The following is a 19818-nucleotide window of genomic DNA, read 5'->3' on the forward strand; positions in this document are numbered from 1 at the left end:
TTTGCTGTCCTCTCATGTGGAAATGGCTCATCCTTGCACACATGCTGTATCTGACGGCCAGAGGTAGTTTTCTCCTGGCTTTAGGCTTCTGCCCTCAGAATATTGCTCTTTCACATTTTTTCAAAAGCTCTCCCTTTGAAAAACTTCGTATCAACCAGCTTCCCATCGCTATTAGTTTCCTACGGCTGCCGTAATGAGCTACCACAGACTAAGTGGCAAAGAGCATCATAAATCTATTGTCTAAAGAGTTCTAGAGGTCAGAAGCCCAAAATGGATTTCACTGGGTTGCAGTCAAGGTGCTGGCAGGTCTGCATTCTTTCTGGAGGTTCCAGGGGAGAATCCGTTTCCTTGCCTTTTCCACCTCCAATTGGCCACGTGAATTTCTTGGTTTGTGACCCCTTTCTCTGTCTTCAAAGCTGGCAATCACATCACTCAGTCCTCTGCTTCCAATGTCATCACATCTCTTTTGCTGACCCTTGCTTCCTTTTTTTCTCTTTTAAGGACTCTTGTGATTACGTTGATCCTAGCTAGGTAATCCAGGATGATCTCCCCATCTCAAAATCCTTAACTTAATCACATCTGCAAAATCTCATTTGCTCTGTATGGTACCGTATATATAGGTTCTGGGGATGAGGACATGGACATGTATTCTACCTCTGTCCACCTGTACTTCCTGTCTCCAGAAAGCCCAGTCGTTCCCCTTGTACAGGCATCCCCTGATGCAGAGCTCTCTGTCTTCAACCTCCCATTGTCCTCAATGACGTCGAGCCTAGGTCCCCGTGCCCTTTGCTTTATCCCTCTAGGTCTCTCTCTTTTGGCAACCCTGGGCCTTGTCATCATTCATATTTGTGTCTCCTCAAGCTCTTCAGAAATCCTACTCAGACCATGGTCTCCACTTCTTTCCACTAAGCATGCTCTGTGACTTCCCCAAGGCCTGAGTCCCCAAATATCAATCGATAAACCACTCGCTCTCTGGTTAATCCCTCCCATGATGTGTTTATCAGCAACTTCATTTCCTTTGCCTCTTTGTCCACCTTTCTCTACTTCTTTAGTGACCCAGGCCCTGGCATAATCATGAGGGCTTCAAAATCATGCAGGAAAGAATCTTACTGCTGCTCTGCCCTGGCATCCGAACCAGCTGGTCCATCCACGCCACTCCACAGGGACTTCTCCTGCCTCTCGTGAACTCCCTCTTGCAGGCTCCATGTTGAAAATTCCAGAGACCCCTCCACAAACTTATAACCTCCATATCCCTCACTCTTGGTATGTGACATGCTCTCAGAATCCAAAGAGAAAATAGAGGCCACATGCATCAGAGTTCTTCCGCATTTGTTGATTTACCTAAAATACATCCCTTCCTGCCTTTCTGTTAGAGGGAAAGGGGTCCTTCTTCCTTTCGAAGGACAAGCCCCTCTCCTGTGTGCCAAATATCCTCTCCATCAATTTCCTCCTCTTTTGGACAAACTTAGTCTCCCTCCACCCATTCCTCTTCTTCATAAACATGTAGAAGTTTTTCTAAATATAACCCTCCTCCCCTCCCACTGGCCCACCCTCAAGCTACCCATTAAATCTCTCTTTCCTTACAAAGGTGGTGCAGGGATAAACTGCAGGACATCATCGCACCTGAAAAAAGTTTCCTCCTTCAGTATGAAATGAGGTGAACTCAGCCACCTCTGGAATGATCCAGGAGTAGGAGAGGATACAGGTCTGGGGCCTAAACCTTATACAAGATGGTAGTGGTAAGGTTCTCTTTGTAAAAAGAACACAAACTTGGGTACCAACATACAAGGCCTCTAAGGGACAAGTAAAAGCCCAAATCTTATTACTGTCACAGATATCCCCCTACCCCAGGGACAGTGTGGGGCGATTCCCGTGATGGAGAATGTCACTGAGAAAACATACACCTAGTACATGCATTATGCTGTTGGAGAAAAGTGCTTCCCAGGGGGAGTAAGCATATCATTGCTAGTATTCACGATCTGGGGGGATAATAAAAAAATCAATATTTTTCAAGCTGTGTCTTTGTCTTTACAGTTCCCTGCTATTTGTAGCAAGGGATACTGGCTTTCTATTTATGCTCATAGCATAAGAATTTCTTTTAAAATGAATCTTTATTATGAATTTTAAGTAGGTTAAGTTTTAGAAATTAAGCTAATGATACCACATCCTGGTGACACGTGGATATGGCAAATGAAGATAGTATGAGAATGATCATGCTTGGGAAACACTGAAGCAAAAGGAAAGGGGTGGTTTCTCTAAGAGAAAATTCCAGAGAAATAAAATCTGTCAGTGAGACTCCACCGCTGCCCAAGGGAGACAGAACCACAGCCCGTAAGCACGAGCACCTGGGTTACATGGTAAGTTAGTCCCTGGTGGAGATGGATACACAAGGTATCACAGGCCGAGGACACCAGTCAGATTCTCTAGATGATTCCTCTTGCTCTGAGTTCACACTTCCCAGCAACCTTTTGAGTATAATTAGGCTTTGCTGACAAGTTACCATGCTCTCATTGGAAAACTAGGAACATCTGGCTTTCTCAGTTGCTTATTGCTCAATACCAGTTAATCAATCAATATTTTGGTTTTTAAACATAAGCTGTCATGGACTCTGAGCCCTGTGCTGGCCAGCTCCATTTCTGAGCTGCCAGACTGAGGACTGGAGATGTCTGTCAAGGTGATAACACCTGTGTACCTGTCTGGGCGGCCAGCCTTCCCGCCTTCCTCAGGTGCCAGCTGATCTGCTGTATGGCTTTGATGGCAAACCACTGCCTCACCTGCTCCTCAGCACCTGCAGTCAGTCCCCAGCCCTGCCCTTCACTAAGTCTGCTCTCAGTAGGTGTAGGTATCCAAGGTCTTACCTGATTTGGGCTTCAATTTCAACCTCATCTTTAGGAACCTCCCTCTGAATGCTTTTGAGTCTTTGATGCCCATCATATAGTATTTTGGTTCTCTGTCAAATTTTGTAAAAACTGTTTCCTGCCCAGACTTCACTTTTGCTTGCCCCTTAAACATAGCTATCTCCATGACAAAGGGCAGAGAGAGGGGACTGTGGGTCAGACCACTTGAATTCAAATCCACTTATCAATTATGTGAATTTGGGCAAAACGTTTAATCTCTAAACCTCAGATGATTCATCTGAGAAACAGCAATAACAATACTCTAAATAAAATTGCTATCAGCATTAAATGAACTAATCCACATAAAGTGCGGTGCTTGGCATGTGATGAACACTCAGTAAGTGAAAGCTGTCTTTTTCTCAACCATATCCATGGCTTCAATTCCCGTATGAAATAATCAACAGATTTTTCCAGCCTTGAGCTTTCTCTTAAGCACCAAATCGGTATTTTAACTGCCTGCTAAGTTCTTTTCCATTCTAATTTATCTTCCACAATGCTATCAGAATTTTATCTTTCTTTTTTAAAAAAAAAAACCTGTGATACCGTTCCTCTGGTTGCTTTGTGATCAACTCCAGACCTTTCACATCCTAGCTACGACAAGCCTCCTCATGCCTTCCCCATGACCGTGGGACAGACAGCCTACCTCCTGCACTGAGCCTGTGGTAACTGCTTTGCTCTCTCTCAAGTGTCCTGCCTTCCTCTGAGCTTCCTGTTCCCTCAGCCTAGAATGCCTTTTCTCTTCTGGCAAACTTTCTACTCAGCTCCCATGCTCAGCTCAATCGTCACCTCCTCTTGTGACATCTCTTCTGGATCAGAATGCTGTCAACCTCTTATGCCAGTGCCGATCACGTTATACTGACACCATGTCTGTCTCCCTTACTTGGCTGTGAGCCCCCTGAGGGCAAGCCCTGGAGCGCTTACATGATTGTTTTCCTAGTACGGTCCCTAGTACGGTCACAGTGGGAACAGAAGGCAGTCAGGCACTGAGAAGACGGCCAGCAGCAACTACCACTGGTTGAGTAATTGCCATGGTCCACACATTAGTCACATACACCTATTTTCTCATTCAACCCACCTTTATAATCAGTCCTTGTTCCATCTCCTGTAACATTTGCCTGGGAAAACTCCATCACTGGTTGTATTCATTTGCCTGGGCTGCCACAACGAAATTCCACAGACCAGTGTCTTGAACAAAAGAAAATTCATTTTCCTCACAGTTCTGGAGGCCAGAAGTCCATGATCAGAGTGCCATCAGGGTTGGTTTCTGGTGAGAGCCCTCTTCCTGGCTTGTGGACAGCCACCTTCTTCCTGTGTCCTCACATGGCTTTTCTTCCATGCACACATGGAAACTGAGGGCTTTTGGTGTCTCTTCCTCCTCTTATGAGGACATCAGTTCTATGGGGTTAAGGCCCCATGCTTGTGACCTTATTCAATGTGTGTTACCTCTTTATAGGTCCTATCTCCAAATACAGTTACATTGCAGGGTAGGGCTTCAACATATGAACGTGGGATGGGGGGAGCCACAATTCAGTCCATAACTCCATAACACTGGTTAAATCTAACTTACTCCCTACTCCTGCTTACCCTCAAGCAGCCAGACACAGGTGAAGAAAAAACATACAACCATGCCAACTAGTCTCACTTTAAATTGAGAATCTCAAACCTTGAGTGACCCCATCTGGCAAGTCAACACACATTCCTAGTCCATCCACTCACCCACTCCCCAAGAAGACTATTTCACATCTGCTCCTCTGTGTTCCAACCCCCTCAACATGCCCACCTTTCTCCTCATCCTCAGCTCATGTCCTTACTTCCTATTTCACTGAGGAAATTAAGCCTTCACATCCTCATCTTTCTGCATCGGCTCCTGTAGGCCTGCCTTCCCTCCTACAACACTGGGTGAATCATCCTGAGTGTGAAGGACCGGGATAACCCACTAAGACCAGCCCTTCAGTTGTGCATGGATTCCATCTCCCTCATCAGCTCTGCAGGAATCCTGTTTCCTACATCATCAATTTCCCCCTTTCTTTTAGACAATATCCTTTAGCATAACATCTGAAGCATGTGACATAGACCCAATAGCTCCCCGCTTAAAACAACAATGAAAACAATAACAAAAACCTCTGTAGAGCCCACCTCTTCAGGGTGCTGCTCCATTTTGCTCTGTAAAAAGTTCCCTGAAAGAATGATGAAAGGACTTTGTCTCTCCTTCTTCACCATCCATTCTTTTTGGCATCCACACCAATGTGGTGGTCACATCCCCACTTTACCAAAACCATTTTCCTTGAGGTCACCAATGGTCTCCTGGTTCCTAACCAAAGTTCTCAGTCCTCATCTTACTAAACCCACGGGCAGCCATTGACAGGGTTTATCACTCCCTCCTTCTTGAAATGCTGTCATCCTTGATTTCTAGGACAACTTGCTCCCCTGTTCTTAGCGGCCCTCATTCTTGGGCTCATTTGCTGGATCTCCCCTCTTTCATTCTTCTATTTCTCCCCTGAAGCCTCAGGGCTCTGGCCTCAGACCTCTGGCATCAGACCTCTTTTTTCTCTACAATCACTCTCTAGGTGCCAGGATCTTGGCTTGAACTATTATTTTTATCCTAAAGACTTACCAATTTACATCTCTCTGTCAGACCTCTGTCCTAAACTCCTCTTGTGTGTTCAACAGACTCCTCTGAATCTACGTACCCAAAACAGAACTCTTAGTGCTTCCCCAAAGTTGTTCTTCCTTTAGTGCTCCCCATCTCAAAAAATTGCATCAGGATTCACATAATTTTTCAGGCCCCAAACCTTAAAGTCATTCATGACTCTTCAACATCTCACATCCCATCTCTCAGCAAATCGTGTAGACCTAACTATGAAATAGATGGAAGATCTACCAGTTCTTTCCATCTCTCCTGCTGCCAACTCAGTCCTTGCCTCGAGGACTTCTCTCTCAAACTATTGCAACAGCCTCTTACTGTGTAACTTTTTTCCCTGTTTCCATTCTTATATCACTACCATCTACTCTTCACACTGCAGCCAGAGCAAGCCTTTAAAAAAAAAAATCAGATCTTATCATTCCCCTGCTTAACATGTTCTGATGGCTCTTATCACACAGAATAAGACCCCAAACCCTTACAAGGCCTGGTCCTTTAGCATCTGACACTGGCCTTCTTTTCTGACTCCATTGTCTGTGACTCCTCTTCCTCCTTTGCTGTGCTCCAAACACACTGACATGTTCAAGAAAGAGCAAGAAGGTCATTTGCCTCAAGGCCTTTGCACTTGCTGTTCCCTCTGCCAGGAACCGTCTTTCCACAAATAACCACATAGTTTTCTCCCTTGCTTCTTTCAGGTGTCTGCTCAAATATCACCTCCTTAGAGAAATTTTCTTTGAACTGCCTCCCCTCCGATCTAGATAACATACTCCATCACTCTCTGTCTCTTTAATTTGCTTTATATTTCCTCACAGCACAGATCTTGATTTGACATGTTATTTTATACCAACTTAAGTTCTTAATTATTGTTTCTCATACTAGATTGTGAGTTCCAGAAAGACAGACATTGTTTGTTCACTGCCATATTCCCAGCACTGTGCCAGACAGTGTCTGGCACCCAGTGCGTGCTTATATTCACTTACAAGGGCTGCCGTAACACAGGACAACAGACTGAGCAGTTTAAACAACAATGATTTTCTCACAGCTCCGGAGGCCAGAAGTCAAAGTTCAAGGTGTCTGCAAAGTTGGTTCCTTCTGAGGGCTCTGAGGGAGGAATCTGTTCCAGGCCTCTCTCCTTGGCTTGTAGATGGCCATATTTCCCCTGTATCTCGTCACATTATCTTCCCTCTGTATGTGTCCTTGTATCCAAATTTCCCCTTTTTATAAGGACACCAGTCCTATTGTATTAGGGCCCACCCAAATGACGTCACTTTCATTTGATTACCTCTGTAAAGACCTTATCTCAAAATAAGGTCACACTTTGAGATACTGAGGGTTAGCATTTCAATATATGAATTTTGAGAGGACATAATTCAACACATGAAGTGTTTTAAAAATTTGTGTTGAATTAATGAATGCATGAAGACTGACTGACTTGGATAAATGAATCCTCAAGAACAGTTTTTTATATAATAAGGATACTAATCTTGCCTGTCAGTACAACATAGAATTATTTCCCCCAACTTATTATCTTTTAACTTTTCATGTCCCACTGGAACATGGTTATAATACAAATCCAGTCACATTCTCAAAAGCATACCAATTCTACATATTCCAAGGCCGAGATAACCCTTCAACCTAAGAGGTGGTTAATGTCAGTTTTATCAAGGGGTTCCATTGCTGCATATTGTTGACAAGAGCCCTCGGGCCCCTGTGTGAATTAATCAGAAGTGAGTTTTTAATCCTGCAGCAACACAAATATATGTTAGGGGTTAAAGCATAGAGAGAAAAGGTAAAGAGTCAAGTTGAAAAATGCAGATTAGTCTTTTGTTCATTTATCCTTGGATAGAATGGTGAAAAGGCTACTAGGTGTGTGAGCTAATTAGTTTGAAAACAATCAAACACAATCAACTTTCTCCTGCTGAACATCCCTCCTCCCTTTATTAGATTCTAAAACATGCATAAGACAAAACACAATGAAGGGAAATCAATTAAGAGGCTCCTGGGGAAAAAGGCAGATAACAGGCACGTAGATTAGATATGGATTAAAGAGGTATCACTCTGTTTCATGGCACTTTTATGGTTATATAAAGAATTACTTAAACTCGTAAGCAGACAGACAAGACGATGAATAGCTAAATATGGGACTCATGATGTTTAACCAACGCTCACAATTTTTCAAAATATCACCTTTCTATGTGAATAGCCCACTGAAAAGGAGAATTTATATAAATGGAACTCAACATAGCAGTGAATTAAAATTTAGAGCCAAGCTAATCTGACACATTTAATAACATGCATCATTATGGTGGTGCTTGAAAATTAAGAGTAAATGAGAAATGGTTTGCTTAGTGACTTTAATTAGCACCTTACAGTCTAATCAAAATGTCTAGGTTTGGCGAGGAAGGAGGTGAGAAGAAATGCTGGTAAGCAGCATCCTGAAGCTGAGACTCCTCTGAGGAGACTTTGAATTCCAGGACCCTGATGTCCACAGCAATAGACATCTTCATTGGTCCAGTGGGACACCCAGGGGACTCTGGGCAGTGTAGACACTGGTGTCTGGCTTTACTTGGCTGTTCCCTCTGTTTGGAATGTTTCCACCCCTCTTCCCTTTCTAAGTAAGTCTTCATGCTTCAAATTTCATCTAAGGAGTCATTTAGAAGCATATACTCATTCAATCCTCATGCCAAACTCCTGAGAAATATGTACTGACATTCTGGATCAGAATTGAACTTCTAACACACATAACCTGATTTCTTTCTGTCTTCCCAACCACCTCCTGTGCTCAGGTCAAGATAGGAACTTGGTGAACAGAAGAATCAGCTAGAATGGGAGAAGCTGAGACACAGGTACAATAGAGGAAGAGTGCAGAGTGTGTTATCTGGAGAGTGGCAGGAGGTGGTCCAAGATGGCAGAGTGTTGGCTGGAGAGGTCCAGGATAGGAGGAGGCCCTGACAGGTGGACAGAACAGTGATGGAGATCTGCATCATGTTTAGATCTAGGCAGGCTGAGTCCCAGAGGTCTTCCCCAGGACTGTCAGGACACCAGCCTCTGGGAGGGGATGGGAGGAACTGGGGTCCCAAGTTAGAAACCAAGGTAGGGATCCAGTTATTGGAAAATGGGGTACAAGTTCAGTGAAAGTCTTAAGCAAGACTGATCAGACGCTATGCAACCTGGTCTGAAAATTTGAAACTCCTTAATTCTCTCTCCCTTGACGAAGAAGAGACCCTTCTGACCCTTCCTGAACTTGAGACAAGGTTAAGCACTGATGTGAGTACTAGAGGGTTACAAAAGTACTATAGGGCTACCTTTTGTTTGTCCAACTTCTTGTTCTTGTCATTGTGATAAAGGATGGAATAGATTTCCAGATCATGGAGATGCACTAAGTGTGTTTGACCTTCCACTTTAAGTCACATTCTTTTTCTTTTATCTTGACGTTAGATGTTGAACTAAGCTTAATAATTTTCTATGGGAGAGTCCATCAGACCCAACACTCAGGAACTAAGTTACCCCAGGAAAGTTGCCTAGATATATTGAGTATGTTTGGCAGTATTTGTGCTAATTCTCCAGCCACCCCTTTGAGTTTTGCCTTCAATGCATTGCATTCTCTTCTTTAGAGAAGACTAGATTCATACAAATCCCCAAGAGTGGGCTACTGTATTTTCTCCAACCTAAAACGGTTTGGCTCCTTTCACCCTTCTTCAATATTCTAAGTTTTGTTATTTGTTTAATTTTATGAAAGTAGGATACACAGTGTGGTTGTGAACAGCAGCAAAGTACAGGCCAAACAACATCAGAATATGATGGCCTAAAAAAAGACCAAAATGTCGAGTGTTTCAGGCAGCTTTAAAACAGAACAAATGCCTAACTTTTGGTGTGATTAAACTTAAGCTGAAATGAAAGAATTTGAAAATTTAAAAAAAACTATCAGAAGAGCATTCCTTGAGAATGAACCAAGGGATATGGGAGGACCCATTCTTACTCATTTTTGAAGCAGACTCTGGCCTTAAACATGGTATTAAAATGTCTTGGTAAAGTTATTGAATGTATAAGGCAGGAGAGGCCCAGTTCATGCCGTGGGCTCCTGAGGGAGGGAGCCCCCCGTAGCTGGGTTTCCAGATGTTCAGGGTGCTTAAGGGTAGAAACGGATCTTGCACTTCAGGCTGCCCATCAGTTTCCAAGGAGCAGAGATTCTCCTACTCATATGACCCTCCCCCACCCCCCAACACACAGACATCACTTTTTAAGCCAATATCTGAGTGCCTACTTTGTGCCAGACACTGCTCTAAGAACCTTATAGCAACAACACTTAACCCTCTCTACAACCCTGGGAGGTGGATACATCTTATAGATGGTGACAACAAAGTTAATTTGTCTAAGGTCCCATAGAGAAGCATGCCACTGAGCTGGGAATCAATTCCAGACACTTTGGCTCCAGGACAGAGGGCTTAGCTGCATTTAAAATTCTTTCCATTTAAAAAAAAAAAAAAAGGAGGGGACTATAGAAACGGGTCAGAGACAGCTAGACAAAACTTAGAGCAGAGGCTAGTAAAAGTTAGGCAAAGAGGGGAATGCTTGTCCCCTAATGCAGCCCTCCTTTGGCAAATGGGGAGCATTGAGACCCCACCCTTCCAACCCCACACTCCCAATTCCCTTCTTTTTTTCCCCATCGCATTAACCACCTTTTAACCATACAATATACTTGTTTACTTTGCTTGTGAGTGCTGTCTCCCTCACTAAGACGTAAGCACATAAGGGCATGCATCTTGTTTTGTTCTGTACCTGAGATAGCCCAAGTGTCTAGAATGGTGCCTGGCTCATGGTAGGCACGCTATAAAATGAATATAATACTTGCTATCCACCCCCTCAATGAGATATCCAGGAAGAGTACAATCTCCAAATTTATAACACTTCAAAATTGTGTTTCATAAATGGGTAAAATACTGAGAGGTAAGGATGACCCCTTAGGAGGTAACCGAGTGTGATGTTATAACAATATACTGCTATTTTAACATCCAAGGAATTGCTCAGTGTTAGAGCTGCCCTGAAACCGAGGTGACACCCTTCTTGCCAGGGGGATTATCGTGTAAGACAAATAAGACTAGACAAAAAGGCACCACAGGAACAAGACAGCAGGAAGTGAGAAGAGGGAGGTTATGGGTTTCAATTTTCTTTTTCTTCCCAGGCTTATTGTTTCACTCTTTCCCCCTGCTTTCTTCCTTTCTTTTTTTTTTTTTTTAATACTCCTTTTGATCCATTTTGTTAAATCATGTAGACACTTCATCCTAGTGAAGTCTTTAATTACATAATTTTAGAAGGTTGTTCCAGATTAGTTAAGCCACACTGTGGTTAAGTGAGTCATCTTCCATGTATGCTGAACAAGGGAAACCTGACCTTGATGATATCAGAGGATGTGAGGTAACCCCGCGGAGCCCAGGCTCTCAGTCCTGCAAGAGGCCCTGCTCTACACCACTGCCCCACTCCAGGCTCCTCCTGTTGTTTGCCTGATTCGGGACCCTCCCTGCCAGGCGAGGTCTCCACCTTTTCACCTGGCCCTAGCCACAGATGGGACTGACATGGAAGCAGGGAATTCAGCTATGTGAGGGCTGCTACTGAAGAATGTTTCTTGTGATTCCAAAACCTGCCCTAGGACCTGTGCTAACAATGACACTTGGGATCAGGTGCCTTCAGGACACATGGTGTCTCACACAGGCTTAGCCACTGTCAATGAACGGCTACATGAAGATTCAGAATTGCCCCAAAGTTGAACAGGGAGGGATGGCCTCATGCTATTATTATGAATGATACAAATAGCAAAAAGTAAAGGGAGCTTGTTAGGTGATGAGAATATAATAAGCACTTAACATCTATAAACTCACATGGACATCAATGCAGTCCTCACAACAAGTGCTATTATCCTTACTTATAGGTGAGGAAAACTGAAGGGTTAGAAACGTGTCCAGGGTCACAGAGCCAGAAAGCAGCAGCATCAGGGCCTGGACTCAGGCTGTCGGCTGCAGAGCCTCTGCTCTCAACCACAACTCATCTTCACTCCTCTGCATTAAAAATGCACCTTGATAACATAAAACACCTTCCAAATAGGGTCCTGAGTGCTTTACACATGCTCTCGTTAAATCCCCATAAAACCCCAATGACGTAATCCTAGTCCAATCCTGAGAGAAGCAGACAAACCTAGACTGCGGGACATTCTACAGGTTATCTGGCCAGATTCCTCCAGACTGTCAAGGTCATGGAAAGAAGGGAAGATGGAGAAACTGCCACGGACCAGAGGGAACTGGGGACAAGACAACAAAATGCAACATGGCTTCCTGGATTGGATCCTGGAACACGAAGGGGCCATTAATGGAAAAACTGGGGAAATCAAAATGAAGTCAGGAGTTTAATTAATAGTAGTACCAACATTTGTTTGTTAGTTTAGACAGATGTACCATGATAATGTAAGACGTGAATGATGGAGAAAACTGGGCCCAGGATCTAAGGGGAAACTGTACTATCTTGGCAACTTTTCTGTAAATCAAAATTACTCTAAAATAAAAAGTTCATTAAGGAGATAGCCCTATGAGGTAGGTCCTATGACTATTTTACAGAGAACTCTAGTTTAGAGAGGTTACCTTGCTCATAGTATCACAGCTGTAGGAGGATTCATCCCAATAGGCCCCTAGAACGATTTACACAGGATTCCCGTGTGACTCACTCATAATTTCTTAGAACATTTTTTTGTGGCATCGTATGGACATCATAGCCTGATGATCTGTGAGAGGGACTGGCCCTGGCTATGTCCCATTTCTCTTTTCTTAACCTAATAGTTGTATCTTACATTTATTAAATGCTTACACGCTTTATTTTCTTTAATCCTCAAAGCAACCCTATAAAGTATTACTCCACTTTATGGACAAGTTAAATAAAGTTTAGGGAGATTCAAGGACCTGCCCAAGGTCACACAGCAACCAACTGGAACTTGAGCTTGAACCTAAGTCTGTCTAAAATCAAAGTGTTGGGATTTGGGGGAGGGTATAGCTCAGTGGTAGAATGCGTTGTCCTGGTTTCAATCCCCAGTACCTCCATTAAATAAATAAATAAACCTAATTACCTCCCCACCCCCCAAAAAAAACCCAAAACCAAAGTGTTGGCATAACCACTCATAACTACTCACTCTGCCCTGCCTTAATGTTGGCTGCCTTTTTTTTTTTTACCTTAACTGTACTAATAATTAATATTGAATATAGGTAAGAAATATCTGTTACATTGAATGGAAATTTTCTTAGGCCACTTCATGTGAACTATGACCGTCATCAGGAAACTAGTAATATCATACTCAAAGGAACTATTCCCGGAATGTCTTCAAGTTGTATTTGCCATGTTACTAATGGAGCTGAGGGGTTTTTTTCACTGCTTTTCTTACTGTAAGAGCCAATACAGCTTTGGTGCAATGAGCTGGAGGCTCTTCTATCCCATGTATCATAAATACTGACCGTCAAAGAAATCAAAGAAAATATACTGTCTTCTTTTGTTACTGAAACGAGCAGAAAGCATATAATTTTGTTTCCAAGGCCCAGGATGACTTTATAAAATATGCACTTGAAATACAATCTCGTAAGCTTATTAGCCCAGTGTTTTGAGAAGGAAAATTCTTTGTTGTTCCACACCACTTTTTAAACTCATGGCACTCAAAGCCCCTTATACACTTCAGACATTTTTCCTTCAGCGTATTCTCCTTTTAAACACATGTCCCCTTCTCTATTAAATTATTTGTAGGCAAAATGAGCACTATAAAATGTAGCTTCTTTTGCCTTTCAAATTCTAATTTCTAAGGAAGCTATTGAGAGAACTGTGCTTGTTTTCACATAACAGAAAATTGCTAGGTTGCAGCCGTGCTATTTCTTTGCAGTTGAAGTTAAGGAAGACCTAGCATTTTCTTACTTCAGCCACCAGGTGAGGCAAATCACAGTTCTGTTCTAGGTCAAGAGGCAGTAAAGAGAACAAAGCAGTAACCCTTGATCTTTTCCTCCTCAGGTCTGAGAGCTTGTCCCAATGCTGGGCCCACAAAGACATCATCCATTTGGAAGCTCAGCTGGGGTGCAGGATACAGAAGCTGGTTCTCTTGCCACTAGGTAAGCAGCAAAAGTAGAGGCAGAAATACATCGTGAGTTCACTATGAAACACCAAGCCTTACACCAAAATATTGCAAGTTCTCCTTTCTTTGCAAGAAAGGTTATCTTTCAATTGTTCTGATTGATAATAATACTAGAAACTGCTAACACATATAAAATTCCTACAAATATGCCAGACATTGCACTGAATGGTTTTTCTCAGGTGGTCTAATTTACTCCCCAGTCAAGTACTACTATCTTCATTTTACAGGTGGAGAAATATAAGACAAAGATCTTGAAACTGTGCTCCTTAAAGCTCCTTCAGGCAGAGGTGGTAGGAGCTGCGAAGGGACAGGAGCCTGAGAAATGAGAGGCCAGGCTCCAGGACCATCATTCCTAATTTAACCAGAGCATGTCTGCTTTTATCTATTTTGCTTATAGACATGAGTGGAAACTTTCCTTTAAAGAGTTCAAGGTATGATGGTAGGTTTTATGAGCCAGCTTGGCTGAGCTATAGTTATTTAATCAAATACTCATCTACATGTGGCCGTGAAGGTATTTTGTAGATGTGATTAACATCTATAATCAGTTGACCTTAAGCAAATTACCTTCAGTAATGTGGGTGGGCCTCATGCAACCAACTGAAAGGCCTTAAGAGCCAAAACTTTGCTGTGCAGAAGCTTGTAAGTTTCATTAGGTCCCATTTGTTTATTCTTGCTTTTATTTCTATTGCTTGAGTAGACTGTTCTAGGAAACCATAAGTAAAACAAAAAGACAACCTATGGAATGGGAAAAAATTTTTGCAAATGAAACCAACAAAGGCTTGATCTCCAGAATATATAAGCAGCTCATACGACTTAATAAGAAAAAAACAAACAACCCAATCCAAAAATGGGCAGAAGATATAAACCAGCAATTCTCCAAGGAAGGCATACAAATGATCAATAGGCACATGAAAAAATGCTCAATATCACTAATTATCAGAGAAATGAAAATCAAAACTACAACGAGGTATCACCTCACACCAGTCAGAATGGCCATCATTCAAAAATCCACAAATGACAAATGCTGGAGAGGCTGTGGAGAAAAGGGAACCCTCCTACACTGCTGTGGGAAGCCACTGTGGAAAACAGTATGGAGATTCCTCAAAAGACTAGGAATAAACTTACCATATGACCCAGGAATCCTGCTCCTGGGCATATATCCAGAAGGAACCCTACTTCAAAATGACACCTGCACCCCAGTGTTCACAGCAGCACTATTTACAATAGGCAAGACATGGAGACAGCCTAAATGTCCATCAATAGATGACTGGATAAAGAAGATGTGGTATATTTATACAATGGAATACTACTCAGCCATAAAAACCGACAACATAATGCCATTTGCAGCAACATGGATGTTCCTGGAGAATGTCATTCTAAGTGAAGTAAGCCAGAAAGAGAAAGAAAAATACCATATGAGATCACTCATATGTGGAACCTAAAACAAACAAACAAACAAAGCATAAATACAAAACAGAAATAGACTCATAGACATAGAATACAAACTTGTGGTTACCAAGGGGGCGGGGGGTGGGAAGGGATAGACTGGGATTTCAAAACTGTAGAATAGATAAACAAGATTATACAGTATAGCACAGGGAAATATATACAAGATCTTATGGTAGCTCACAGAGAAACAAATTTGACAATGAATATATATATGTTCATGTATAACTGAAAAATTGTGCTCTACACTGGAATTTGACACATTGTACAATGATTATAAATCAATAAAAAATGTTTAAAAAAAAAAGAGCCAAAACTGAGGTTTCCTGAAAAAGAAATTCTGCCTCAAGACTGCAGCATTAACTCCTGCCTGAGTTTCCAGCCTGTCTGTCCTACAGACTTTGGACTTGCCCCCCGCCCCCCGCATGAACCAATTCCTTAAAATAAACACAATCTCTCAATACACATGTGTGCAGGCAGACCTCAGGGATACTGTGGTTTCAGTTCCAGACCACTGCAATAAAATGAGTATCGCAAGACAGCAAGGCACACAAATTTTTTGGTTTCCAAGTGCATATAAAAGTTATGTTTACACTGTACTGTAGTCTAATACATGTGCAATAGCATTATGTCTAAAAAAATATAAATACCTTATTAAAAATACTTTATTGCTAAAAAATGCTAACCATCCTCTGAGCCTTCGGTGAGTTAAATCTTTGCTGGTAGAGGGCTTAAAATATTGTGAGAATGACCAGAGTGTAACAGACACAAAGTGAGCAAATGCTGCTGGAAAAATGGCTCTGATAGACTTACCACATAATAGAACAATCATGGCATTCAATTTGTTTAAAAAAAAAAAAAGTATCTGCAAAGTACAATAGAGCATAATAAAACAAGGTATGCTTGTATATGTGTATCTCTATCAATTTTGTTGGTTCTATCTCTAGAAAACCCTAACTAGTATACACGGTTAACAAAAGTTCCACAGCCTTCCTACTCACAGAGTGGTCTGCAGGCCCGCAGAGTCAACATCAGCTGGGAGCTTATTAGAAACGCACAATCTCAGGCCACACACCAGATTAACTCAGTCAGAAACTGCATTTTAACAAGATCCCCAGAAGATCCCTAAGCCAGTTAAAGTTGGAGGGTTTAACACAATGCAAAGATAGTGAACCACGTGCATTTTACCTGAATAAAATTCTTCAACATTTTGGCCTTAAAGGAGACCCGCCCTGGAACTTTTGAAAAAGAATAAAAACACCAGCTGACCTCCTTTGAACTAGAAGCCCACTGACTGCCTTGTGTCAATGTCATCAACTTAATGAACTTGCCATTAAGCCTGCAGGCCACCAAGTGGTCATAAGCCCAGAAATAGGCCTGTTTGTTCCTCTGTCTCAGTTCTTACTGCATTTACACCCCATTTCTCATCCTTCCTCAAGAAAATCAAGCATTTCTTTATTTTTTTTAACCAATAGGAAAATAAATCCAAGGCTGAGAAAGTGTTAAATTGATATTAAATTTCTTCCAAAAGAAGTTGCAAAATAAGTATCTAAAAGACAAAGACATCGTGCAGGCTCACCCTTAGATGAAATACGTAAGATTTAATGAGACAGAGATTTCTTTTCTTTGACTAAATCTGCCTGCTCCTTATCAAGCTTTGCGCTCAGGAGGAAAGGCTGAGATTTCTTTAACTGTTACTGCTTAGCCCATTTGTCAGCCCAGGGATCCAACACCCCCGACAATCGCTTTATGTCATTCTCCGCAGCTGTGTTTCACATTATCTGCAGGCAGACAAATCACCACCCGCACTGGGTAATATAACTCAGAATTATTTAAATCATTCCCCACTTCTGCTAGAACCATTTTCATAATTCATTTAGTATTCTAAGTTGACTTGTGGGATGCCATTTCACAACCCAAGAGCCGAAACAAATGACTTAATCTGGCAGGAGACAGTGAACACCTTCATCCTCAGGCACCACTGCAACTCTCCATAGAAATTAGAACAATCATGGCATTCCCTCCATCCTGCCTTGTCTTTTGTGTCCTCCCACTTGTGGTTCTGTGGCTGCCAGGAGAACAGGGGGAAAACCAAACTTAACTCGAGTTGAATGCTGAGTTCCTATGGGTGGACCTTCTTCCCTCAGTGTCCTGGGGGCCTGGTAGCAGCTGGATAACGCCACGTTAGGGTGCCCTCAACCTTAATGGTTCTCAACTGCAGGGAGAGTATACGGCAGTATTGTTCCAGATGTTTTCTGAAATTGCAGCCACACCTGGAGATTTGGGTTGGGCACAGAAAGTGTGGGAAACTCTCCACAGGTGGTTCTGATGAAGTCCTCACCCTGGCTGGGTCCTCAACTTTATATAAAGGTGCCACTAGACTACTCAAATTTCCACACCCAATACCGATGGTGGAGGAGGGTCCCCACACCACTAAGTCTTTAACACCAGCTGGATGTCCTACAATTGAGCTCAATTCTGACACTATCTACCTGGAGATAGCATCAGATCCCACAGGTTAAGGGCTCAGTTCTACAAGACTGCAGCCCCCAAACCACCACCCCAGATGTCAGTCAGAAGTCCAGGTTGTTTCCTGTATTTCTGACTAACTGGCTATAAAGTCCCATGATCCCCTTCTCAGGTTTAATTTACTTGCCAGAGCAGCTTACAGAACTCAGAGGAACATTTTACTTACCATAGTACCAGTTTATTATAAAAGGCTGTAACTCAGGAACAGCCAAACAGAAGAGATACACAGGGCAAAGTATGTAGGAAGGGTCTCAGGGCTCATGCTCTCTCTCTGAGCAATGGCTCTCTTCCCTATCTCCACACGTTCACCAAAAGAAGCTCTCCAAACCTTCTCCCTTTGGGTTTTTAACGCAGGCAGGCCTCATCACATAAGCATAATTGATTAAATCTTTGGCCAATGGAGATTAATTCAACTTCCAGCCCCTCTCTCTCCACTGGAGGTTAGGGAGATCAAAAGTGGGACCAAAATTTCCAACCCTCTAATCCCATGGTTGGTTCTCCTAGCAACCAGCCCCCATCCTTCTGTGGGTTCCAAACATCACCTCCTTAACATAAACACAATTGTGGCAAAAAGGAGCTTGTTACAAATAACACCTAAGACACCTTTATGGCTCTGGAGCAATTTCAGGAACAAGTCTGCAAATATTATAACAAGAGACGCTCCCACTGTTCTTTTCATTCAGGAAATTCCAGGAGTTTTCGGAGCTCTGAGCCGGGAACCATGAGCAAGGACCAAATATGTTTATGAGGAATATATTCTGGTCATCTAAATGACTAAATATATGTTTCTTATAAATCACAATATTGCAGCTACACATTAGAATCATTTGGGGTCGAAGTGAGGGGTTGTTTAAAAATATTGCAGTCTGGATTGTGCCTCAGATCAACTAAACCTGATGCTCTGAGAGTAAGCTCCGGTGGGAGTAGGTTTAAAGCTTCCAGGCGATGCCAATGTGCAACTGCAGTCAAAAACCAAGTCAGAAATTCTTTACCTAGAGATCATTTCACCTAGAGATCTTGATACAAGGCAGACTCTGAGCCCTGCTGGTGGAGACTGAGATTCTGCATTTTTAGTAAACTTCCAGGTGATTTGATGGGCTGTGGGCCACACTCTGAATAGAAAGGCATTTCTCATACGGTGTTGCATGGCCCCATTGTTAATAAATTTTCATTAACTAAGGCTGTGAGATAAAATACAGGATGCTTGGTTTAATTTTAATTTCAGATAAACAACAAATAATTTTAGCATTAGGATGTCCCAGACATTGCATCCTTGTACCAAAAAATTGTCCACTGTTCATTGGAAATTACTAAAATTTAACTGGGCGCCTTATTTGTTTTGTTTTATTTTTGCTAAATATGGCAACAGATTTCTTGATCTTTCTGCTTTGTTTTGATGGCAAAGTGTTGCTTAGGCAAAAGTGATGGATGTCGAGAAGCTGATTTTACTTTATGTCTATGGTCCTTCGTCTTTTCAGAATGAAAATGCCTGAGATGATTTCAGAATGTGGATGCCCGAGAATGTAATGAGGATTGTGGACCCTGCCTCCAGGAAGAAAGCACATATATGTACAAACACTTAATATCATTCATATAGTTTGTAGGGTTTGTGGTACCTGCCTGAAGCCCACACGTGGACCCTCTAGTGATGCATGGACCCTGGTCGAGAAAGCCATGTCACCCACTTGCTCAGCCAAAGAAAGTCATTCTCAACCACATGTGTTTCCCAGAAAGATATTCTGTGGCTTGCTAACTTCACAAAAAAATTACAGATTTTGCAGGAAAGTCATGATTTATGGGAAAATATGGAAAATTCTGGATTAAACAAAGTTAAACAGGTTTCTTTGTTGAAGGATCTTTCAAGTGCTTAATGTACTATGTGTTTTGGGACTCTCCCAAAAGGAGATAGTGTCTAGTGTTTGCCAAAGGTATTTTGTCAGCGCTCTTACTTATTGCAGGGTATTTCCTAGGATTAGTATTATCTAAAATAAAATACTCTTTGAGTAAAGCTGCCTAAATAAATCTGCTTCCTTGTTTTTCTTCTTAGCATGAAAAGAATAAATGCTTATTATGAAAATTTGGTAGGTACAGAAAAATATGATAAGAAAATGTTACTCTTAATCTTATGATCCAGAAGTAACCACTGTTAACAT

At 42.1% G+C, this 19818-nt stretch overlaps 1 long non-coding RNA gene across 1 annotated transcript in view; it reads left to right on the forward strand.

Annotated features, from left to right (window-relative positions):
- LOC116667676 overlaps positions 1-19445 on the forward strand; it is a 61320-nt gene extending 41875 nt beyond the window's left edge. The window contains exons 2-3 of the long non-coding RNA XR_004324643.1: positions 13570-13667; positions 19144-19445. This is a non-coding gene — a long non-coding RNA (uncharacterized LOC116667676). The remainder of the gene's footprint in view (positions 1-13569; positions 13668-19143) is intronic.
- The last annotated feature ends 373 nt before the right edge of the window (positions 19446-19818 follow it).

The sequence above is a fragment of the Camelus ferus genome, chromosome 12 (assembly GCF_009834535.1).
Source record: "Camelus ferus isolate YT-003-E chromosome 12, BCGSAC_Cfer_1.0, whole genome shotgun sequence".
Classification (NCBI taxonomy): domain Eukaryota; kingdom Metazoa; phylum Chordata; class Mammalia; order Artiodactyla; family Camelidae; genus Camelus; species Camelus ferus.